The 25,615-nt window shown below is 38.8% G+C and overlaps 2 long non-coding RNA genes across 5 annotated transcripts in view; one reads left to right on the plus strand and one right to left on the minus strand.

The window, feature by feature from the left end:
* Window positions 1-25,615, minus strand: part of LOC135303301 (uncharacterized) — a 264,506-nt gene that overhangs the window by 155,939 nt on the left and 82,952 nt on the right. The window lies entirely within an intron of this gene.
* LOC135303302 (uncharacterized) lies at window positions 15,393-21,085 on the plus strand. Its single transcript, XR_010364757.1, has 3 exons — window positions 15,393-15,575; window positions 19,120-19,175; window positions 20,954-21,085. It is a non-coding gene; the product is annotated as an uncharacterized LOC135303302 (long non-coding RNA).

Below are 25,615 nucleotides of genomic sequence, written 5' to 3' on the forward strand. Positions count from 1 at the left end.
TCCCAAAAGTTCTCAATGCAATCCAAAGTCTCTTTCCATATGGTACTGAAGCAGTCTGCCTACAGAAGGAGGTGGAAGCCTGCTAGAGGCTGAATCACTTGGGCTGATCATTTGCTAGCAGGTTCTCAGCAAGCCCATCCCATTGAGAAATGCAGCCAGTAGAATATATCCAATGTCCACGCTTCACAGATTGAGTGTTAGGCTGAGAATTCATAAGACTGTAAGGCAGAGTCTGCTGGGTTTGGCTGGGGCAGAGTTAATTTTCTTCACAGTGACTGATATGGGGCTGTGTTTTGGACTTGAGCTGAACACAGGGCTGGTAATACAGAGATGTGTTTGTGAATGCCTGAGCAGAGCTCACACAGAGCCAAGGCCTTTTCTGCTTGGTTGCTGGCTGGGGTTGAACTATGACACATAGAAAAATAATCTGTTCTGAAAAGAGAGAATTATTTTCCTTGTCCAAAATGAAAATGTATGCATTTTTTAAAGTAGTAGATGGGAAGTTGTGGATTTGCATCTTGCATTCACTCCCACATCTAGTCTGAGCTTCAATTAGAGCAGGTAGCGTAGTTTGTTTGCCCGAGGTAGCTACAGATCATAGCATCTATCTATTAATCTTTTTTTATTACCTACTTCATCAAGGTGGGTAAAAGTACTTGCTTGAAACTGTCAAGATAATTTGACCCTGAAATTCTTCTCTTAGAAATGCAGAGATGTATAGAGATGAAGAAAAAGAGAATATGAAAAGAGTGTTTTCCATGGCTTGAAAAGAGTGGTGGATGAGTGTAAGTGCTTGGCCATGGCAAGAGGAAACTTTAGACAGGGTCAATGACACGTTAACTTGCTGAGTTCTAGGGATAACAGCTGGGCCTGATTTTTGCACAGGATAGCAAATACTCATGATACAAATATCAGAAAGTCCAAGCACCCCTCACAGAGCTGTATGATGGATGTCATCTAGGCCTCCAAATATCTTTCCTTTACTGTCATCTATATGATGGGGATAGTAACAAGTACGATAAAGTCATGTTTAAACTGCTAAGGAGTCTAACTTCTTATGTTAGTCACATTTTAACTATTTAATCAGAAATCTTAAAATTCCTCTTTTTAGTTCTGTGTTTGTTTCTGGTTTCACTAAAGGGATTTTTTTTTCAAATTATTAGAAATTGAATGTTAGCAAGCAATAATATCAGGAAAAAGAACTCATACATATAGGACACATCTTTCAGTAATATCAATTAGCAGCACTAGGTTCACTGAAATGTGAATTGAACCATTGACTTCAAGAGCATTAAAAGGCCACCAAGGATGTTTTAGATGGAGATGTGAAAGAAAACCTGGAGAGAATTTCAAGCAAAGGTTTTCTTTTGTTTGTAGCAATCTTACTGGTTTCCATAGGGATTTCTAATGAGAAGAAATAAAAAGGAACTGCTCAGCTTGGGTCACCTAGAGAATAAGAGCATATAATCAATTTAAAACAAATTAAGAATCAGGTATCATCTATAACTGTTCCTCTTTTTGATAAGTAAAAGAGAATTTGGAGTCCTAAGAAAACTCAAAATACTGTTAAAATTTGCAGACATCAGTTTTTAATGTTGTAATAGCATTCATTAACTTCTGGAAGTGCTTAAAAATCTAAAATGTGTTCTGTATTTCTATTGAGTTTATATTTCTTGTTTCAGAGACTTCTGACTTTTGAGTAAGTATGTTTTCAGCTGGTTTTAGGTCTCTGAAGAATGCCTAAAATAAACCTTTAAAATACTTAGTTATTCCAAGTTAACTGCCAAGATTTAACATGAAATAAATATTCTGGTGAAGATTAGTTCCAGAGTTTATAAAACCTTAGGGAAAGAAAATTATGTAGAAAGCTCAGGGGTTCAGGATTTGCAAGAGCCATTCTCAGCCCATGCTTTGGCAGCAAATTTAACCTCCCCACATCCACAAGGTGTGGAGAACCTCTCTCTGGATTGCTGTGACAGAACAGCATCTTGCAAACAGCATTTGACCCTCGAGAGGCTGAGGAACAAGTCCTCCTCCTGGTATCTCTGGAAGTGGTTAGATTCACTGAGGAGAGTGAACCCTCAGCCTTCACTTTCCTCCAGGGTATGGTCTGGGCAGCTGAGAGGAGCACATAGCACTCTGCATAGGTCTGTCAAATTCTGAGCTATCAGATACTCTGTGGAAAGTGAGAAGAAGAAGGATATTCTGAGATACTGAAGCACTTTTTGTGGAATAGAACTACTAAGAACCCCTGGACACTGCTGTTACTATAGTCACATGTGGACAATGAAGAAAAGCTATATTTAAAGTAAAAATAATTATATCATAACACCTGATACGAGAGCCTACAAGCTCCAATAACATAAGGGAGAAGAAAAACGTTTGTTATTGAGAGTTGATAGAGTGCTTGACTTGCATAATCACCTTGTTCACATTTTCCTCTGCAACTAAACTGACAAGAAAATTTTGTAGGTATAAAAATTACATATACAGACATGAAATTCCTTACCTACCTTTATAAGATAAATACACAGGTGCATTTAGAAAAAGACTGTAGACAAACAAACAATAGATATATACAGATATTCTATAGATGGTTGAATAGAATGAAAGGTAAAAATTATTACAGAAATGTTTGGACATCTTAAAACAACAAACAGTTCAATATGATTTATTTAGTCAGGGCAGACTAAAATTCACTAGTATAATAACAGAACCATTTGTCTTAGCAAGTATCTTGTTATTGGTGATCAATAATGTAGCTGAGATGACTGATGGCTTTGTTTTCCTGTGGTGCCTCAGCCAGACTAAATTATTTATTTGACATACTGCCTCTTGGCAAATGCTAGGAAACAGTGATAAGAAATTTGCATGCCTCTGTATACACCTCTGAGTGAATATGAGATATTCCTCAAACTTTTGGTGAATGACATATGGCTGTAGTTTGAGGACAGTTTTGCTGATTGGACATGCTTTTGTCTCCTGGCTTGAATAGCAATGTAGACATCAGAGTGAAAACCAAGTGGCTACTCTTTTTTTGGTTGTTGATGGAATTTTCAGAAATATCCAGAATTTGGATGTCTCTGAATACTCAAGAGCCTGTCTCAGTTTGCCAGGATATTTAAGTTGTTAGAGACAATTTTAATTATCTTGAGATAGATAAAAGTGTAAAAATCATAAAATACCATAAAAACTTTTTTGCAGGACAGAGAAAAAGTCTCCTAAGATCACTAAGCTCATTATTACTGCCTCTGACAGTGACCAGTGGGGGAAGATGAGTTGAAGAATGAATGTAAGAGTACAGCCAGTTCAGAACAGTATTTGCCTCTTTGTATTTTGCCATTTTTGTGTCATCTGTTCTCCTCACTGAAGTGTTCTTTTATTAAATATATACAAGCCTTTCAATAACCCCAGGCATCTTTGCTCTTCCCTGTGCTGCTGTGTTACAGTCTATTCAAGATATGGTGATCAAAACTGTACTCAAGGTATGTGTGGAAAAGGATTTACACATAGTTAAACAATATTAATTTTTCCTCTCTATGTTTTCTTTCACATGAGTCATAATATAATGTTTTTTTTTCTTTTTATATTTAATCCTATTTTACACCAAATTTATCCTCTTGCTGGGCATGAAGCTGATACTTTCAAACATCTATCCACAATAATTCCAGTGTGTCTTCTGTGAATGTTAAGAAAAATGATAGTTTAGAGACAGTCATTGTGCACTCTTTTCTCCTTACATGTGACTTCAGATTTTTTACCATTTAATTTAATTTGCTTTGTTATAAACCAGTTGCTTAGTATCACAAGTCTCTTCTACAAAACTTAGTTGTCTGGCCTAGGGTGCTGGTACCAGCCTGGAAAACATGCTCCTGGTACTATGGTGCTGCACTCAGCAGACACAGCTGTGGCTTGGCGTTTGTTTGGCTCTGCCAGGACACCTATGGCTCAGTGCTGGAGGATGGACGAGGGGCTTTGTTCTTTTGTAATTCACAACTGGGGAACACCACACTGACTTTCCACTGCAATTTTTCCAGTATTAGAAGCCAATTTTGGTGCTCATGTCTGGCCAGTTTTGTGATACCTAGCTTCCAATATCTTTGGTCTTGAGATCTGTAGCACAGCAAGATGAATCTCTTGAGTGCTGGAAAATGTGTTGTGTCTTGCTGTGAATCTTATGCAGCTGCTAACAGCACTCCAAAGCTTTTGTTTATTGTACCTATTCAGAGAAAATTAGTGTGCTTTGAAGAGGTAAGGCAGAATGGATGATTACGTATGCTGCTGAAAACTATTAGTTCTCATTTGCTTAACACCATTTCCTAATGTACAACTCTAAAACTTTTCACAGGACCTTTAAAATACAATCAGTTTTCCTTGGCTATTTCCTAATAATTCAAACTGAGTGCAGAACCTGACATGCAATCAGGCTAATACAGGTCGATATCCATTTTCTTTCAGTTAAATAGGAATTTTAACACAGTGAAACCAGCTGTGGAATCACAAACAGCTACTGTATATCTATCTGTCTGTTTGCTGAAGAGACAGGATGGGGACTGATTCAGCTGCCTTTAGTCATGCTGAATGAAACCCTCCACTGTAACTCTCTAGGTAAAAAAAAGCATATCACTGCTGATTAAGACAAAACTAGTTTGAGAATCACTCAACCTTACCCATATCTTTTTTATTTACATTTCATTCACAAATATAAGACTTAAATACTTTGCAATTTGGTGTGATCTCACTCAGGAAAGTGGAGAGAAGAAGATATTCTTCTCTAATTGGAAGAGTTAAAAATACAGCTTGTGAGATCAAAACCAAGCCCCACATAAAATACCCACAAAAAATCCTAAAAAAAATTTACCCACTTGTGCAGAGGGATCTTCCGCTCTGCTTTTAGCAACACACAGTAATGGAAGTTGATGGCTAGAATCTGCAAATCAATTCTGCACCCAGCTAAAATTGCCACAAAATCTTAGGATGCTATGAGGGAAGGAACTGTCAGAAGCTTTCCTAAAGACTATGGCTAGATATTTCTGAATAGAACTCTGAGATGTCCAGGACTTAATTTTACATGTCATCCAAGAAATGCCACAGTCCCCCCAGATGATATAGCAAATTATTCATGCATAAACTTAATTACCCATATGACATTTATCACAAACATCTATCTGCATTGGCTGGTTATGATAGCCTGAATTCTGAGTTTTTAATGTTGCTATGATGTAGTCATTAAAACAAATTAGGGACAGAAAAAAATTGCTTAATTTTTTTACAACTAAGATAGTTTTTGCTTTTGTTTTCAAGGCTGAGTGACAGATTTTGCTGATGCACTAGTCCATAGAGGTGAATAGTCTACCTGAACGTGACTGACTTGATTCTGCTGGATCAAGTCTTACAGGACATAGCTAAAATGATTAAATTTGATTTGTTTCTAGGTCTCAAATTATCATTTGCTTGTGTTTGGAAAGAAGATGACTGCTACAGACCAAAAAGGAGGAAAAGACCCATGGCAGACAAAATGATTGAGGTGAACTGTGGACTACATATAAAACTTTTACAAACAGTTGAACAGACAATAAGATATCCAGAAAAATGAAACTGGGAGAGGATTTCCATCAGATCAGGGTGTCATACTTTATTGTCATACTGACCTGGCTCCTTTTCATTCTGTTTCACTGCAGGTGGGTGAAAGAGCTATGACGAAGTTGCATATAAAGAAATTGACTGTGAACATACAGATAGACAGCTTTAAGCTCTGGGGATACTAAGCAAACATCTATGAAAATCCTGTAGGATTGCTCAGCACGTAGTTGAGTAGAAGAGAGTGATGTCTAATCCAAGAGCTATGAACCCTGACATAACTAACACTTGTGAAGCCTTAGTTGCCATGATTCCCAAGGCATGCATATGAGGGACACATTATTTACAATGGGTGAGAATATTAAGACTTGACCCTTAAACATATACACTATATAGTCATAGTGTATTATTCTACTAAGGTAGATTCTGCATTTTTCCATAATTTTAATTATGGTAACTTATTGTTTGAAAACAAACAAGGTCTTGCTTAAATAGTTTTTCTTCCTTCTTTCTCTCTCCCTTCTATGCATGTTATAATACAAACCCTTTTTTCATGCCAGTCTCTATATTAAACTGAGCTCTTGTACTAGGTTCAATACAATTTGCACAGAAAATGAGACTAACTGTCCCCTATGGTTTGGGTCACCTGAAGGATAACATCTATTGGAAGAACTGTGTGAACACCTATGGAAATAGTGAGGGGGGGGAAGTTTAAAAGAGTTTAATTAATTTGCATCCCTAAAGGTGAAGAGTTAGGCACTGTTGAGAATTAGAGAGTTAAAGCTACATGGGATGATTTGGTGTGTCATATTGAATTATGACAGCCTGTATCCATGTCAAACAATGTGTCTCTAAGGAGAAGATGTGGAAAGTCAAGGAAGATTTCTAGAGTTACCACCAATATCCCTGAAGTTCCCATTCCAGAGTGGGTTTAAAATAAATACTAAATATTCAGAGCAGAAATGCAGCTGAGAAGGAACAGTTTGGAACCAAAGCATACAGGGGCCCTGCAATCACAGAAAATGTGTGCAGATTGTTAGGGGAGAGATAGTCAAGACACTTCCACCACATGTTTTTAATGGTTTAAAATCTTTTACATTGACATTATTGTTTCGTTTGCATTGCATATAAGATGGAAGATCAATGCATCGGCATCAGTGACTGTGACAAATCTTTACACACAGGTACAGCCTCTTGGAAAGAATTTCATGCTATTGAAAATTCTGAAAATTATATATAGAGCAGGAGTTCTTGCCTCCCAGAGATTGTTGTGGAGCCACAGGCTGCTTTACGCAGACAATTTTCTGAGGATAGGCACAACTAAAGGTCTCATGTCAGTTGAACAATGAATTAAAAAAACCCCTATGTACAAGAAATTCTGTATGCAGAAAAGAGCAACAGGTTATTCTTAATGCAATGATGTGCATCTGAAGGATTGCTAAGGATCTAATAACTGTCTATCCTGATAAATCTAACTAGAACTCCTCCTTCCTGACCTCTGAAAACAGCCCATGTTTTGTGATACTACCATCTTCAGAAAGACCCATTATTCATCTGCTTCAATACTGTACAGGCTGACAAGATTGAACAGTTCATTACACTTGCAGTCCTGCATTTACATTGGGCATAGATAACCTGAGAATCCAGTGCAAGAGATTGTTAGACAATCTGGACTGGGCTGCAGTGCTCTGGGTGTGTTCTGGTTGCAACAGGAGAAAAAGGAATTGTGTGGCCAGTAGGAGCAGGGAGGTAATTCTTCCCCTGTACTTGGTGCTGGTGAGACCCCATCTTGAATACTGTGTCCAGTTCTGGACCCCTCAGTTTAGGAAGGATGTTGAGATGCTTGAGCTCATCCAGAGGAGGGCAAAAAGGCTGGTCAGCGGCTTGGAACACAAGCCATGTGAGGAATGTTTCAAAGAGATGGAGTTGTTTAGCCTGGAGAAGAGGAGGCTTAGAGGTGACCTTATTGCTCTGTACAACTTCCTGAAGGGGGGTTGTGGACAGGTGGGGGTTGGTCTCTTCCACTGGGCAGCAACTGACAGAACAAGAGGACACAGTCTCAAGCTACATCAGGGAAGGTATAGGTTGGATATTAGCAAAAAAACTTTCACCGAAAGAATAATAAAGCACTGGGATGCTCTTACCAGGGGAGTGGTAGAATCACCATCTCTGGATGTGTTTAAAAAAAGACTGGACATGGCACTTTGTGCAATGATCTAGTTGAGGTGTTAGGGCATAGGTTGGGCTTGATGGTCTTAGAGGTCTCTTCCAACCTCATTATTCTGTGATTCTTTGATAATTTTCTATGTTATTTGTTATTATTTGTTATATATTATATTGTTCTTTTTAAATACTACACAACTGGACTAATATTCAGTGCCTGCAACTTCTCCTTGTGTTCTGGGTTAAAAAACCTTCTTTGTTACCTCTTTAAAAATTGTCTTCTGAGTTTTCAATAGGTTTACCTTTGTGTTTTTTTTTTTTTTTTTTTTTTTTTTTTTTTTTTTTTTTGTGAATCTGTAGTAAAAATAACTAGAATCGCTGGAATTGCCTCCTTTGCACAGCTCATTGCATCAGAATTTTCTCTTAATCTTTGCCTTGCCACTACAATTTTGTTTGTCATCTCATGCATGAAATGGGCACTTTGCATGAAACATATACTTGCAGTATCTATTATTTTATTTTTGTCCTGTGTGTTATTTTAGTGCTCACTGTGTCTTTGGCCATTTACATAGATGGAAAAATCCCCAGTGTCTGTATTTTAATAATTTTATTAAAGTTGCTGATATGATTAACCTGTCTAAGTTTGGACCAGGGATATTCTGAAATCCATGATATATGTCTGGAAATAGATTATTCAGACCCTTAGTTCAGATACTGGATTGTCTGTACCTGTACAGCTCCATTTGCTTTAAAGGGGTAGCACTGGGGACACCTGAGCTCTTAAAGTAGTCCAAGGCCTTTCTACCATGCACACTGTACAGCCTTGGAGGTGGAGAATAACATAGTAGAACCTGGATGTGAGTAAAGTAAATTTATCAGAATTGTAGTTCTTCTTTAGTTCTCATTTTTAATAGAATATCTGACAATTATACTGTTTACGAAAGTAAAAGTTTCTTAAAATCTGGTTAAGGGAAAAGATTGGGAGAGTCACTATATCCCTGATGCTTCAGCAATCTGCACTCCTGCCCTGAACCAGGAGAGCTAGTAGTTCTACTGCTCCAGTATTGTTGGGTCTGTGACATCAGCCAGTGCATTTTATTTTTTGCCAGAGAACTCAGCCTCTGCCATTTCACTCTGAACACTGACAGCCTACATTTGTGTGATATTGTGCTGTGGTTTTAAAAGAGGAGCTGCTAGATGAAGTGACTAAAAGTGATTTCAAAAAGAGGATTCATTTGGGTCATTACACTGTGACAGACACTGTGGGTCAAACCAGTGCCATCAAAGGTGAAAAACAAATGGATTAGTCTAGCGCCCTTTGCATCCATAACCATCATACCAGATGTCAACAGCTCTACATTTAAGCTGAAGCATCTTGGATACAGTTTCTTCCAGTTCCTGGAATGACATACAATGTCTCCTCTAGCAGATTTTAACAAAACCTCTTGGGACTCAGAGCATCTATTTTTTTCTTTTCAGTCGATTTCCTTATAAAGCAGGGAACATTCCTCCTGCATCTTTCAAATCAATACCAAGGCAGCAGGGTGATCTGCATACAAATCGACTTGCAAATTTACACCCTGTCTGACTCAGCCAACAGGATTAAAAATCGTTCATGAAACAACAGCTCCCTGTAATCACATCCAGGCAGATTTCAATAATAACTCAGGCATATAAAAGCCTCTTGGTTTCATATGTATTAAAAATAGTTTCTTCTCATTTTCTACCTTTTCCTTGGATAGTAACTTCCCATTTTCTTGAAAGCTTTCTGCTCTGTGTTTTATCATCCGTTCCCAAACCCCCCATCTACTTAGTGACTGGAAAGATTTTTCCTATTAACCAAAATAAAAGGCAATTGTTTATACCCCAATCTGATAGCAGACGGGGTTTGGAAAAAAACCTGAGTCATCACCACTTCACCACATATCGCAGCCACTGTCACCAAATCGTCACTAAATTTTGACGTACAATGAGCCTGTTAGTTATAATTCTACTCTCTGTGGATAGTTGCCTACTTCAGAAAAGCCATTGGTGTCCTATTTAACATCTTATGAACAATATTCAATCTTTAGTAGGCAAAGCAGTTAGGCTTTCTCACTGGGCTGCTTTGATTTCTGCTTCAGATTATGATGTGACTGTGTAATTAAATGTAGTGCCTGCTGTCTATTATTACACTGCTTTTTTTCTGGTTCAGAGATTCATCTTGGTACAGTCTCATTTGCAGTTATTGTGGAAATAGAGCAAAGAAAAGGGGCTTTTCTGTAAATCGAAACAATATATAAATGCAAAAAACCATACTCCATCCTGCAGTTCCTTTTGTCCAGGAGAGCTGAGACAGGAGTCAGGAGCAGTGAACAATTTTTGTCTTTTGGTGACAGGGCTGTGAAAGACCGATTCCCGTCGGAGTCCTTGATCGCCTCATGGGGACAATCTGTCATCATTTGTCAGGGGTGATTCCTGCCTTCACAGCTTTAGAAAGAGTAGTTACTGACTGCAGGTATAATAGGATGCATGAGTTTAGAGGGCAAAGCAAGGTTTTTGGCAAACATACTTAATAATCACTGCAGAATGAATTCAGTCTGTAGTGCCTGAAATCTACTCGTATCTTTTTAGTTATTTAACCATTTCAGCGCTCAGAGCATGGATCTGAAACTCAGCCCAAGCTGCCCCCAAAATGAAATTATATAAAAAGCTACAGTGTATTAATTTTTCTGCCATTACTTTCTTTCATACAAACATAGTTATTAATTAAGCAATCCGGAAAAGCATTACTTGTAATAATTTTTCATTTACTATTTTCTTATTAAGGGGGCAACAAATTGGCAATCCCGGAGAAAGTATGTGAGAAGAGACAAATAGACTGAGTTGGTGAGAATGAGACTCTAGCTCAAACCAGTCACCTTCAATGCAGCACTGGGGATCAGCACAACGGTTGGGTTTCCCTTGTGCACGCAGTAAAACTGGCCTCAGCATCCATCATATATAATGTGCAACAGGCACAATGCCTGTACTTCTTGAGTGTTTTATGAAGAATATATCTTGCAAACATCCAAATTCAAAGCAGCTTGAAACAGTGAAATGGGTATGAAAGCAACTACCATGTAGTTTCTTTTCCATTACATATATTGCTGCCTGCTGGCAGAGAGGAAGAGGTTCTCAGCCATGCCATTACTTCCATTGTCATTACTTAATAATGCCATTATTTGTTTTTGCTGCTTCCACGGTGAGCAGCTGGGATGCTGCAGGCAGGGGAAGAGGAGAGTGGGCTGTGTAAGTTGAGAGCTGTGGTGGGTGAATTGCTCTTAGAGCTGCTGGAGTGATGGTCTGTAGAGAGGGGGTACAGTAATTACTGGTGCTGTTGGGAAGGAATATTCCACACAACATCACTACCTCTAAATGTTATCCAATCCTACTGCTGGCATCAGGAATTAATTCTGAGGCTGACAAAAGACATTGCAAAGGAAACAGCTGGAATGTGACTATTTGCTGCTCTCAATGGTCTGCTGTCCTAATCCACAGCCTGCTTTGCTCATGCCTTTAGCCTGGGGCTCACAGGACCCCATATGATGAACCCACCCCTACTCAGTGAATTAGCAGCACCAAGGAACACCATCTGATTGACTTGATAGGCAGTACATTGCTGTAGTGAATTAAAACTGCAGAATGCTTTAACACTGAAATGAATCTGGCTTGAGAAGCTATGTCACAAATAGGACCCTAGGCTTGCAAGTCTTAGAGGCAGCAGGATCTGGGGTGCAGAAGTCGTAGAAGAGTTTCAGTGTTTGGCAACAACGTGGAAAGGAAAAATTAGACAATACTAACTGAAGTGCTTACTTTCTGTATTTGATGGAACAATAAAATTATTTTTATGTTAAAATGTCCTGCAACACCTTTAATTATTTTGCTTTATAAAATAATCTCTTAAATCATACTGATGCTGTTAGAATCAAAAGAGAAAGCACATAGGTCTGCTTAATGCATGGCCCTAGAACTTGCCTGTTCAGAAAAAGCCCTCAACAGAGGCAATCAAAAACATCCTGTAAATGAGGTTGTAATTCCTCATTTTGATTTTCTGATTTTAGCTATTAATTTAAATGGACTCCTTGTGTTCTGAGCTTACTTAAAAGGAAGACTGGAAAGTCTCTTCAAGGAAATTTATTTTTTGCACCTAAGCAACTACTTTTCATGTTTTCAACACATGCTCTTCACATACTTGCATGTTCAAAATACACAAACCAGACTGACTCTCATGACCAAGCTATATTTGCCTGATGTAATTTTTTCTTATAGAGAAGGGCTGTGGCTATGAGTACGTTGTGGCAAACTGAAACTCAATGCTGATAGTGCTTTCACATGTGCACTAAGAACACCTATCCATTATCTAAGGTAGGACAAACAACACCCAGCAACTTCCTGTTGCTACACTGATACTTTTTGGAGATGCTGAAGAAGAGAGGTAATACAGAAATTCAAAGTGCTTTTTCAAAGTGCAGGTCTGTGGATCTACATGTCCACATCACCCTGGCCTTTAATGGGGATCTCCTTTCACTGGTAGAGCTGCAGGCAGAACTTTTGGGATGGTAAACATGAGAAACTATGAAATGTTGCAAGCTCTTCGTAAAAACTGCCTCTGCTAATAAATCTTGGTAAATTCCAAGGGCATTGAAGCTTGCTTGCTAGAGTGGCACCTGGCATTTGGCCCATGCCAAATAGCAGTTTGCCAAATTATTCCTGAGCTTTGCTTATTCTCAATAAGCAGTTTGCATGCATCACCCTGTTTCAGAAGCTCACAGAATAAACCAGCAGAGGCATGGGACATCCTTTGCCAGTTGGCATCAGTATCTTGGAATGTTCCTGCCCTCATTACATTTTCTACCATAAGATGTAGCTAGAATGCCTGATGCACAGGGTGTTTTAAAGAGAGACTGCAGCCTTCCTGGTCCCTTGGCAGTTCTGCACCTGTTTAAAGCAAGCACTGCGCATCATAAAAAAGAAATCGTAAAGAAAACAAGGCATGGAAATGAAATGATTTCTAAACTATTTGGCTTGCACTGCTTAATAAAGTCAGTTTTGGAATATCTGCTTTGGTGCTCATTTTCTGGCCAGGGAGATGTAAACATACCATCCAGCCTCTTTGGGAACACATGTCATAAGACATTAAGGAGGCAACTGGACAAATGCCAAGAAATATCCATAAGACTTTGACAGATATGCCAAATAGCAAACATCACACTTGCTAGTCATATTCCCTTGAGTCAGCTTGTAATTGGGCTGTGAAATTGTGTGCCAGTGCTAAAGGCTGTGCCCACCTCCTTAGCTACAGCCAGGCAGTGATAGGAGGGAAATGTCGCTTAGATCCTCTCCATACTGGACTAGTGCTAAGCTCTAAAATATCACCTGCTGACAAGGTGGGCCAAGCCTGACAGACACAGGGACTGGTGCTTGACATTGGAAATGGTCTCATTTCAGAGTGATACAGAAATGTTGGTTATCACAGGAGAAAATATTAATGTCTGACACAAAGCTTTTCCCTCCTTCCTCTGAGGAAAAGACAAGATGTTGGACGGAGTATGGTAAGGTGAGATTTGGCCTGCAGGCCACCAGCATGACTGCACCTGTTTAGAACATCCTGAGGGCTACTCCAAACTGCTTTCCCAAAAAGCCAATACTATCATATGTTGTTTAGGCCTAAATCCTATCAGCATTGTGGCACAAAGATCCCAATTCCCCACCACTTTGTCTTTATCAGACTATGGTCAAGACCATTTTCTTGAATATGACAATAAGGCATGACTTTGGTCATACCATAACTTCATCCCCTCCCCTATTACAGTAGAAACGCTGAGACAGGAATCTGGGGATGAAATGCATTACTAACAAAACAAGCAGGTGAAGTAAATGAGACAGAATGCCTCTCTTTCAGAGTTGCAGTTACTCATGATACCTGCAGTGTGCATCAATGAACTGTAGAGCAATGCTTTACAAAAGTTATTAAGACTTGGTAATATGGGAACACTTGACGATAACCACTGGGAGAGATATGCTTAGACCTGGGATGAGTCTATAATGTGTTTCTAGGGGAATAAAAAGCACTGTTGCCATAGACTTAAGCATTAGACTCTACATCGTTCTATTAACTCCCAAGAGAGAAAAAGCTGATAAAATGTTGTCATTAGGATGCTTTTCCTTAAGTACTTTGCAAGGCCACAATTTACATGTGATAGTAAAATGAAAAAAAAAAATTGATTTATAGGGAGGTTTTATCACTTTCAGATAGGTGTGTACAAACCACCACAGTTCTATAAAATATCACAAGGTAATAGTATCTCTGGTGTAAAAGCTATCTTAGTGCCATGTAAGAAACCAGAATTAATTTAGATTTCTCATTAAAACAGCATTGGTATTAAGTATATAGGGAAATTTGTAAAGAATTTTTCTGATGGAGTGTTGGAAGTACTAATTTGTGCGAAGACTATGTATTACTAACTTATATGAAGATTATGCATAGTGCATAATCCTGTTTCTTTCTTGTGAGGTTAACACAAAACTGAGTGCTGGAGAGGTGCTTTCAGAAGAGTAAGACAATATCCTAGATAAGGAAATCCCTCAAACATCACCTAGCCAGGTGTATTCTAGCCTTGACTGTTATGAACAAACTGCTGAGATCACTTAATTAATCACCAGCAAGTTATAGTAAAAACCAGATTTAATACCAAGCAACAGTACAACAGAGTTCATTGGCAAAGTTCACTCTACTGCTTACTAGGTTAAGGTACACCAAGGGAAAAAAAGAGCTACAAACAAAATCCAGTAAATCAATCCAAATTGAAATTAACCAAGAACTCTGTGTGTGTGTGTGTGTGTGTGTGACAAAAGGGTAGGAGTGGCAAGGATAAGAAGGAATATGGCAAAAAAGTTTAACAGCACTCAAACTTAACAAAACTTAACTTATAACTTAACAATTTAGCAAAGGAACAAGACTTTACCAGCGTTTAACTTAGCTGATAACTTCTTTTCAGGCCTAAGTCACTTAGATATCCAAAGCACTCAAACCTCTAAGACAGCAGTGTTTCTCCCATGTCTGCCATAGCATTTGCATCCTTGTATGCACACAGACATGAAGAGTCAGTGCCAGGTACCTGTGACAAACTCCCCTGGAAGGCAGTGAAATGCTCACCTTGGATGCCTTTGTGTCTCCTGAAGGGCCGGAGGAGTGGGGATTTCAGCCCAGGATCCATGGTCGTTCAGCAACCTCTGAGCACAGCAAACAGGAGCTCGCTGGCTCCAGGAGCTGTCCCCGCAGCGGGAGGTGGCTCATCACCCTCACCGCAGTCCCGGAGAGCTCCAAGGGCCTCATTTTGGATCGCTGTCCACAGGCCGCAAGCCACGGCCTCGGTCATAACAATGTTTCACCCTGGCCACGGTTTGGGCAACTTTCTTTGAAAGTGTAAGAGCAAAGATGTTATGCCATTCTGGCAAGAAAAATAGTTTCCAAGGGTGTTGATAATAAAAAAAGCAGGAGCTCGTCAGGCAGCAGCAGTTTCTGGGAGCAGACGATGTTCCTGAGGCGATCAGGAGCCCTGAGCCCAGGTGCTGCTCATCAAGGCTGAGCCTAACGAGCGTTTCTGAGATCCTGCTGCGGCCTGGAGAGGGGGCAGGGGAATATGCTCCTCTACATTAACAAATGGGCTCTTTAGCCTCTGATTACTTTTTCATACCCCTGAAAATCTGAGCTCTGATATTGTACCATGTCTGTGTTACACAGGGAAATCTGTGTCCTGTCTTCCTTACAGATCAGACTGACAGAGCAGTAGAGGCAGAAGAAAGAGCTGGTAAGGCTGGTACAGGCATGTCACAGCTGAAGTACTGTGTTTCAACCCCCTGGATGTGGGTAACACAGCACACATACCAGTCTTCCTGTTACTTTGAAATATATGCCTTGAAGTCCTGTGTTGCATTTAGGAAACATCAATTTGCCTTGTGACTCTGTCAGTGAATCCTACTGCTGTCTGCAGGATTGTGAGAGAGAAATCCACTGGGTACAGTGGTCATTGGCACTTCTGAAAAAAACCCTACTGGTTTTGAACCCTACCCACTGTAGGGTTTAAATTGGTGCAGTCTGGCCAGATGACTGCAGATGACAGGACAGACTATTTCAGTACTGTCACAGTATCCATAACACTATTCTGTGCTTATCCTAAGTGCAAGTCACTCAATCTTATGCAAGACAGCAGTCAGAGTGAGTGGAATAAAGGATACCTGAATTATGACTTTCTCTGACACTACATTACATAGGGGCAAATGGAGTAGTTATTTAATCTTATAAATGTCATCTTCCCCTTATGGGACTGTGCAGTATTTTCCTTTGCAAAGCACTAGAAATCTTCAAATACAAAGGACTACCTAATGGTAATTTCCCCCATATAATAGCATACTAATGTCCAAGATAACATGAGATTAGTAAGCTTCTTGGCCTTTTCTCTGTATGAATGAATCAGGTAGGCTTATATTAGTGTTTGGTTATACACAGAAAATATGATAATATATGTATTTAGTCATCATGTTATCAGAGTCAGAATGGAAGGCAATTGAAATATTCAGCACTTTTGTATATGAGAAATACAGACATTGCCACATGCACCCCTGAGCACAGTTATGTTTCGGTTAGGAATCTGGGAAAAAGTGATGTCATAACATCTGTACTTATAAAAGCTGGATTTAAAACTCTAATTTATTCCAAAATTTACTTGTTTAACTTAGTCCATAACACAACTGTAGCATCTGTGTTAGGAGAATTATATCTCCAAGATCTCTCTATAAAGAATAAAGAAAAATAAAATCCTATATAGGGTGATATATAAAGTAATTTAGGCTACTTTTACCTTTTCACTAATAATAGAGGAAATCTCTGGCTATAAAGGTTTTTACCAGGTTTTAATTTCATGATGATTTAAATAAAGATAAGTTCAAATCCCTGGAAAATTATTTCCTCCTCCCCCCACCTTCCAGCTATGATGCTCATGTGCCCTTCTGGTGAATGTGTTCAGGAGAAAACTATTTTTAGAGAAAAAAAAAATCTCAAAAACACCCCAAAAGTAGCTTTCCATAAGTTTAATTTCCTGTATTGGGTAATTTCGCAATATGAACTGAGGTCTAGGGCTGGTCCCAGAGATTGTCTGGAGACAAGCACATAGATCTGGGACTAAGGACAGGATCATTGCAATGCTGACTTACTTCTGCTTTTCATTAGAAATGTCTGGATTTAAATAGAAAACAGAGATTGTGCACTGGAATTGAAAACAAAAGATACCAGGAAAATTCAGGAGCTGCAGATACCTACAGAATTTCAGGCCTAATTTTGGGCTTGACTGTAGTTATGTTTATGAGCAAAGACAAGTTTTACTCTGTATCCAGATTTGTGCAAAACAAGTTCAGACCAAGTTCAAAACATTGTCATATCAGGATGGAAGCTGTGTCTAATTAATTCCCTTGCTACTGTAGGATAATTTTCCATTTCATGCTCAACAGTATTATGTTCAATTGTGAATTTTAAGTAATCTATTATTTTGGGTGTGTGGTTTTTGTAAGAAAAGTATTCCACAGCTCCAAACCACTGCTGATGGAAATAATTTGAATGATCCTTTATTTTCCTTAATTTATTCTTAATTTTTCTATTTACTACTTTATCAAAAGTGGCAGGCATATTGATGGGAGATAATGAAATTTTAGCAAGCTTTTATCTTATCTAGAGAGAATGATCGCATGCAAATCTAGCTAATTAATAAATCAAAGCAAACTACAGCTCTAGGTTTGCCAACACAGTGTTCCTTGCTAACCAGTTCTCAAGAGCAAACAAGCTCTGCAGCTGGAAAGATGTTGGGAGTGAAAACTTCTCATAGCACAGCTGCACTGTCTTAGGAATGGGAGCTGTGTCTCAAGTCCAGACTCCCCGGGGCTTCCATGCCAGCTCATGTCTGGAGGAAGCCATGTGGTTGGCAGGATGTAGATGAGACAAAGCCTGAACTCCAACCTGGAGGCTTGAACTCCAACCCAGGCAAGCAAGCTGAGTCACCTGGCACAGTGAACTGAAGCTACAATCATTCAGACATAAAAATGAAGTTCTACAAATGACTTCTGGGTGAGAAGAAGAGTCTGAAAATGTGTTACTTGCAACCTATCCTCAAGGTTAAGGAGAGCTAATAGACACTTGTAAGCTGCAATTGTGTCAATAAAGTATTTCCTGGGGTAGCTCATCAACTGACTCAGCAGATAAGAATTTGAAACTTCTTTATTTGCAAGAATAAGAAGCAGAACAGCCATTATCTCACTAAATTATGTTTTTACTGGATTTCTTTCAATTAAGTACATTTTCAACAAGTCCATTCCATTTTGCAAGATAATACTCCTTAGTGCATGTGTTAGGGAATGTATGAGAAGAAAGAGAACCAGCTGTTTCAAATCTCACCTCATCACAGCTTTCAGTAATATCTAGTAATGGCTTACTCTGCTGCAGTGCCTCTCATCACGAGGGACATTGAAGCCACTTAAGAAAGCAGGGAGAGAAAATGACATCACCTTTCACCAAATGCTGCCACTTCTGAGGACAAACACTCAAGGGGCAAACAGAAGAATGATGACAAATGAAGAATGCTTTCTGCCATGAAAAGCAGAAATAATGGAAACTAAATACAGCATCCCATCATGAAAACCATTTTAAACACCACCCTTCCCTCTATCAATGGGAAAATTTCCATTAGTATTTAATAACCACAGAATATTAGGGGGTTTCTTGATTTTACTTTCAAATTGAAAAATGACTCCTGGCAGCACAATGCCTCATAAAAATACTGGAGATCTGTTTATTATTAACTTGGAGCGGACATTTTTATTATTTAATACTGCAGAACGACATCATGCAAACTCCTTAAATTTCACTGGAAGTTTCCATCTAACTACTGACCCATGTTGTGATATCTGAAAAAATCGTAGACTGAGGCAACATAATAATAATGCTACTTGGCACTTTACATCTTTAAATAACTATGGAAATGTTAATTAATTTCCACAACAGCCTAGGGAGTAAATATTTTCATACTGATTTTACAGATTAAGGGGATGAAACATAACGTGTGGACATGACTTCTCTAAGGCAATCTATCAAATAAGTGTCAGATGTGGGACTAGAATTCAAAGATTCATCAGACTTTTAAAAAATGGTGCCTGAGGCAGCCACTTATTTATTTATTAAAAGTAGCTTAAAACATTTACAGATTCTCTTTAATATGCTATTGTACTGTGTATTGGTTATTTACAATAAAAGCTGATTATGAGGACCTGTTTCGTTCCATTTTTACAAATAATTTTTTTATATTTCAGCCTAAACTTCAATATTCTTCTCCATAAAATTAAGTGCATTCCAATCCAGAAATCAGGTATGTTAAAATATGTTCAGAAGAGATCAGGATAGTGTATTGGAGCAGAATGCCTGTGTTAGAATAGGTGTGTCAAATCTGTCTTTCTTTCCACTGTTTGGCTCGTTCTTTTCGTGATGATATTTCATTTTTATAAAATCAGATTCTATCCTTTTGGTCTGTTGTTTTGTGTTTTATTTTATTTTTGCTTTGTAACAGTAGAGAGAAAAGTTTTGAATGCATCTTTTAAAAAATTATTATTATCCTAAATCTGTACCCAAGAGGTCCAGCGTCTTTTGGAAAGCTTTTTAGTACACCAAAACAAAGGCTCAGAATTATAGCAACTTGTCCAACAGATCAACTCAATGGCCAAAATGCAAAGCATTTGCGCAGATAACAAACCTCATTCACCAAGCCAATACATCTCAAAATTCATATTAAATACAAGGACAAGAGAACAGATAAGACAGACATGCTACCTTACTGCACAAGATATTTAGTCTGATAAAAGTTTTTAGCCTGGGATAGCCCAAGAACAAATCCCAAAGTTGAGGAGACCTCTTCTTCCTCTGCTTGATTTTCTCCCTTCTTAAGTATCTGAGGTCTGGTCTAACAGAAGTAACAGATAATGTTTTGCTCATGCTACCCTACAGCACATCAAGGAAAACACACTTTGTAATACAAAAAGCAAATCATCCACTTCCAAAATAAGCACTATTCTTTCCAGTGAGTGTCCCAGTTTTGTCAGTCTTAACTCCCTGAATACACTTGAGAGCTAAGAGTACAGAATTCTCCTGACAGCATTAGGCCCATACAAAATCAATCTGTTTCGTTTTCTCTTATTTAGAAAAGAAGCTCTTCAGCTTCATCCTGCAGAGCATTCACTCATCTATGCCTAAACAGTGCATTTCACTTCCAGCTCACAAGAATTCATTTCATTCACTATTTGAAGACTGAGCCAGCTGAATTGAAAGCTATATATTTGCCTATGAAAGAGAAATAAAGAATTTCTGTAAAGTTCTTTGGAAGGAATTCTGATAGGAATCTGATCAGGAGTTCCACTCCAGATTTTCTAGAACTCTGTGTACATTTTAATTCTGTTACAACTACCAACATACAGTAGGTATTTTTTGCACATGCTTGTGGCAAATATCAGTGCCATTATGTTTGGTTTGTTGGCATGATGTTTCTCCTCCCTGGTAGCGAGGACTACCAAGGTAGCATTAAAATATGGGATTCCTTCTCTCCTTTGACAAGCAGAGTGTCTCAAAGACCATGACACAAACCTTCTGGAAGAAGGCATCCCATGTCTTGTTCAGTTATGGCTCCACTGTTAACACACACACAGCTAATGATGCTCTGACACCCTCTAGAAATGCTTTCTTGAAAAGACCTTTTCCTTGCAGTATCTGTTCAATACAATACTGTTTCTTATGTTTTTCTATGCTGTGGTTATGTGCTCTTTGCTGTAATAAAAAACCAAATTTTTCACTTTTATGGTGGCTACTCTTCATATCAATGTCATGTAATATGATGGGAATTCACAGGATGACAGAATCCACAGAATGTTCAAATGTACATCAGTCTCACTACAGGGAACTGTCTCAAGAAGCAATGAGCTTTCGATGTTTTAGGTTTTATACTTAATTAAATTAATCCTTTAGAGCTGGAAACAGGTCTTTTTCTAAAATTGTTGTTTGTTTTGGTTTGTAATTTTCTAAAGGTTTGTTTCAAAGAAAGTTAGGTCAGAGCATTAGTCACTGCTGTCAGCTTCTGTCATCTTTGTTCCCCTGCGACAGGATCTGAAGGCCTGTGTGCAGTCGTACTTATCTCTGTCCTAAGCATGCATCAGTGGTTACCTGAAAGGCTGTGGATGAGAAACTGCCATCTCCTCTTGAATAATTGTAACAAGGAAGGAGGACACTGTGTGCACAGGTTTGACAAAGGATTAACCTGTTTCCTCTACTGTAAAGTTGTAATGGGCTCATTCATTACTCACAGAGCTTCATGACACATCACATGGTAGGGAATGATGGCTCTGGCTTATTCCAGGAGGTGAACGGTTAGGACGGAAGGGATAGGAACAAGACAGGAGTGCTGGAGGAGGAGGACTAAGTTAGATAATGATAATTAATGCTGATATAAACTGGGATAACAACTGATTTTAAGCAGTGTTTTAGGGCTTTCAGAGTGCCATGAAAATAATTAACATTAACAATTACCATTCTGAGATGGGTAAATATCCACCAGTACACTGTGATTTGCCCAAGAAATCCACATGATCTGAGACAGCAAGAAATAAAAAAAAAATTAAAAATCCCTGGTATTGATATGCATGTATATTGGAAAAATAAAGCTGTGTAAAAGTCATTCAACCCCATGGTGTATGTCGTCACCATGCTGTCAGTGGCTGTGGTTTTGGGGCTGTCAGTTGCACAGAATGGAGCCCTGGAGCAGTGGTGAGGTGATGCTGGCTGGGACAGTCAGCCCCCGCAGTGCATTGTCTCTACTCTAGCACAGGCAGGCAGCACGTGTGATTGCCCACACTCCACTCTGGCAGCCTCCCCATGCCAGGAGCCTAGCCCATTTCCCTATGCTTAAAATTTAATCAGAGATTTTACTGCTCATCAACAGCTTAACGGGAGCAGTTAGAACTCTAAAACTTTGCATATTTCGGCTTAATTACCACTAACAGACAGATGCCACTTTCAAGCACTCTCCTTTCCCAGCCCTTGCTCCCTGCAGCTGCTCAAACCTGGAACATAAATTCATTGGTTAAATAACCGATAAGAAGCAAATGATTAGGGATTAATGGGAAAGACAGAAATCTCCTTATTTCTCTTTGATGTTTTAATTTTGGTTATCTCTGCTAAATTGCAGTCTGTAACTCCCATTTGACAAGATAACAACTCCTCTCATCCCCCCTTTAAAGCAACAAGTAAATGGATACAATATAGAATGGTAAAGATCTTGAAGTGTCAGGGTTTACAGCTACCGTGTGTGATTCATGCATATAAGCAACCGTAGAATTCAAACACAGTAAGGGAGCAGCTCCTGATGACTCTTCTCTGGACAGACTGTTTCCATTTGTTCCTTTTTTGGGTGTTAAGTTTCTCTGTTGATAGAGGAAGTAGAGCAAAAAATAAGTGAATAGTTGTTTTAAATACAGGAGAAAATGGCACGGTGATCCGGGAACAAGAATTAAAGTGCTCATGAATGATGATGGCTGTTCCTTGGACAAAGGAGCTGTATTCATTTGGGACAGACATTAATCTCCTACTTCGTCATTTCCCATTACTTCCAGAAAACCACATTTTAAGCATGCTTGTGTTGGCTGAAGCAATAAGGAAACTGGTACATTGAAAAAGGACCCCAGTGCTCCACTTTTTAAGTTCTCCTGAAGGAATGAAACCAGTCTACACTTTATGTTTTGTGGAACTATCCCTTGAAAAGGAGTGAGAAGAAATGCTCTTCCTGCAGATCTGAATATTCTCACTAGGGATTAAAGGTTTTGGAAGCCTAGGATGCTGTTTGTTGTCAGTTATTTATAAGGTAACTTGTGAGGTTAAACTAGATCTTAGATTGAACGTCTGCACTGATATCTGCTTTTCTCAAAACAATAGTTAGTTTTGGATAGAGAAAATTGTAGTGAGCTCATAAAAAAATACTAAGTGAAAAGCCATTTCTATATTAGCACATGGATGGATGCATGAGCAAACACAGATTCAGGATTTTTTCAGTGACAATTGAAAATTTGTCATTGCCTCCTACAAAATAAGGTTCATACTTTCAATGATTTTTGATGAAATAATACCACTTAGAGGAACAGATTCTTTTATACCCATAAAGTAACTTGGGGAGAAAAGAAAGAAAAAAAAACCGAAAAAATCCAAAGAAACAGTCAAACATGAAACCCAGCAGAACTTTAAACCAAATCAAAGTCAAAGCCTGATTCCCAATCCATGTGAGCCTACAATCTTGCAAAAAAAAATATTTTCTTGCAACAGTTCTTTTGCCTTGGCAGAAACCTGAGAGAATAGAGGATTAAGTTTGTTCTGTCTGTTCTGCCTGACATTTTGCATATGTGGAAGAAAATAGACAACAGAAGTTCAGGATTAACAACCCTTGAAGAGCTCATTAGTACATTGTGGGACAGATCCTGGATTCCACCATGCTGTATTTGTTTCACCTCGCTAACTCAAGAGAGAAGATACTGCTTGCATCTTGCCAGTGCAGCAAAAGTGGCTTTCTGCACTTGTTCACCTGCCTGATTTGAGGGACACCTTGAGGGAAGGGCAAAGTCTCAAACGGAAATAGCCCTGATGCTGTCCTGTGTTGACATGTAAACAGCAATGAGTCAGCAAACAGAGGCCCAGTAGATGGTGCTCAAGACTGCAGCAGAATCCTAGGTTTTGTAGGGGTGCACTTCAAATGGTTTTCCCCATACAGCTCTTTCAATCCACCTCTTATTCAGCTACCTCCCATTCCCACAAGGCTTTCTAAAGGGCTTCTCAGGCCTTCCAGACTTTAGAGACACCCCAAGGCTGGTCCTACAGCATAAATCTGACTAAAATGAAAAAAACAAATTGTTTTTCAGATGCTGTAGTCCCAGTAAAGATTGAATATAAAAGAGGATTTTAGCATTTTTAATTTCTAATAGCTCAGGATTTAAGGAAAGGGCCTAGGGTTTACACAGTAATATTTAACAGCCATTTTATCTCTATTTTTCTACTTCCTGGAGTTCTCCCTGCCCGTTGCAAACATATTTTTAGAAGCAGTAAAACAATCTTTGTTCCTTACTCACCATGGCAACTGGTGGCTACACCAGCTTTACAGCTTTCTTTTCAAAACATGGTAAGGCTGACTAAAGGTGTAGTAGAAGTCTGTATTTCAGAGCACAATGATCTTTGGGTTGCATAATTATGGCTTTAGACTTGGCAAAGCATGTAATTTGTCTCATTGTATAGAGAAGAGTTTGGTTTTGTTCTCAGAGTGATCAAGAGATCTGGATTCATCTGATATGGCCACAGACTTACTGTGTGACCTTGACCAAGTTGTTCAATCTAAGTCTCCTTCATTCCTGTTTGTTATGGGAGGCATTTCCCTACTTTTCAGGTTGCTGGAAAACTGGACTTGCTAATGCATGTGAATATTTCTGCAACTACAATGGCAGAAGCACTTAAAATGTCACAATACATTTGTAAACCTATCAAACTGACATCAGGTAAAGACATCCTTCAATAGAAAGGACATAGGAAAGTTTAAGCATTTCAATATACCTGTGGTATCACAAACGGTCATTAATTTCCAAATATTTCATCTCCAGAATATTCTCCCTTCAAAGAAAATAGAGCCTGTGAATTTTGCAGCAATTACTTGTTCTTCTGCAAAGCATTCTTGGGAGTTTTATTTTTAGATATGGGAATTAAATGACTCAATTTTCCCTCTTGTTGTCTCCTATCTCAGCAAGCAATAAAATGTCAGCACTGTGGTAGGTAATGGGAAGGAAAAACACCTCTATTCACTGAATAGAGTTATAGCTGAATATTTTCATGAACATTCTACTGGTGCCTTAAGCACAATAAACACTGCAGGTAAAAGATATCAGAGATAACAAAAAATGAACTGAATACAAATGAAATCATTCATCGGACGGCAAAATACCACAATTCATAAGGGAGAGCATTTTAAGCTTCAGCCAGTTACTGCACTTTATTTTTTTGAAACTACTTTTGGCAGATTCAGATAGAAGATGAATACAACATCCAACAAAAACTAAGGTATGCTGCAGTAATCTATCCCAGTCACTGAACTTAAATCATGAAGCATAGTGATTGAAAGATTATTGTATGATAGGTTTCCCAATTTAGGTAAGGAATATAATTAGAATTAAAGAGGTGAACTGTAGCTCATGTTCTGAGTGTTGAGCTTGGAATACTGGAGGGATCATCAGAATATTTATCGGTGCTTTAAATAAAGCTGGGGTTTCCATAACCTAGGGCTGTGGTTTAAACCTAGCCAGAAACTTAACTGCTTACTCCCTCCAGGTGGGATGCAGGAGAGAATGGAAAGAGTAAAAGTAGGAAAACTCGTGGTTTGAGATAAAGACAGTTCAATAAGTAAAGCAAAAGCCACACACACAAGCAAAACAAAACAAGGTATTAATTCACTGCTTCCCATGGGCAGACAGATGTTCAGCAATCCGCAGGAAAGCAGGACTCCACCACTCCTAATGGTTACTGGGGAAAATAAATGCCATCTCCCTGAAAGTCCCTTCCTTTTTGTTCTTCCCTCAGATTTATATGCTGAGCATGACAACAATATAGCCTCAAATATCTCTTTGGTCACTTGGGTTCAGCTGTTCTGGCTGTGTCCCCTCCCAGCTCCTTGTGCCACCCAAGTCTGCTCACTGGTGGGATGAGGTGAGAGGCAGAAAAGGTCTTGACTGTGTGGAAGTGCTG

This window comes from Passer domesticus, chromosome 6 (assembly GCF_036417665.1).
Source record: "Passer domesticus isolate bPasDom1 chromosome 6, bPasDom1.hap1, whole genome shotgun sequence".
Lineage (NCBI taxonomy): Eukaryota > Metazoa > Chordata > Aves > Passeriformes > Passeridae > Passer > Passer domesticus.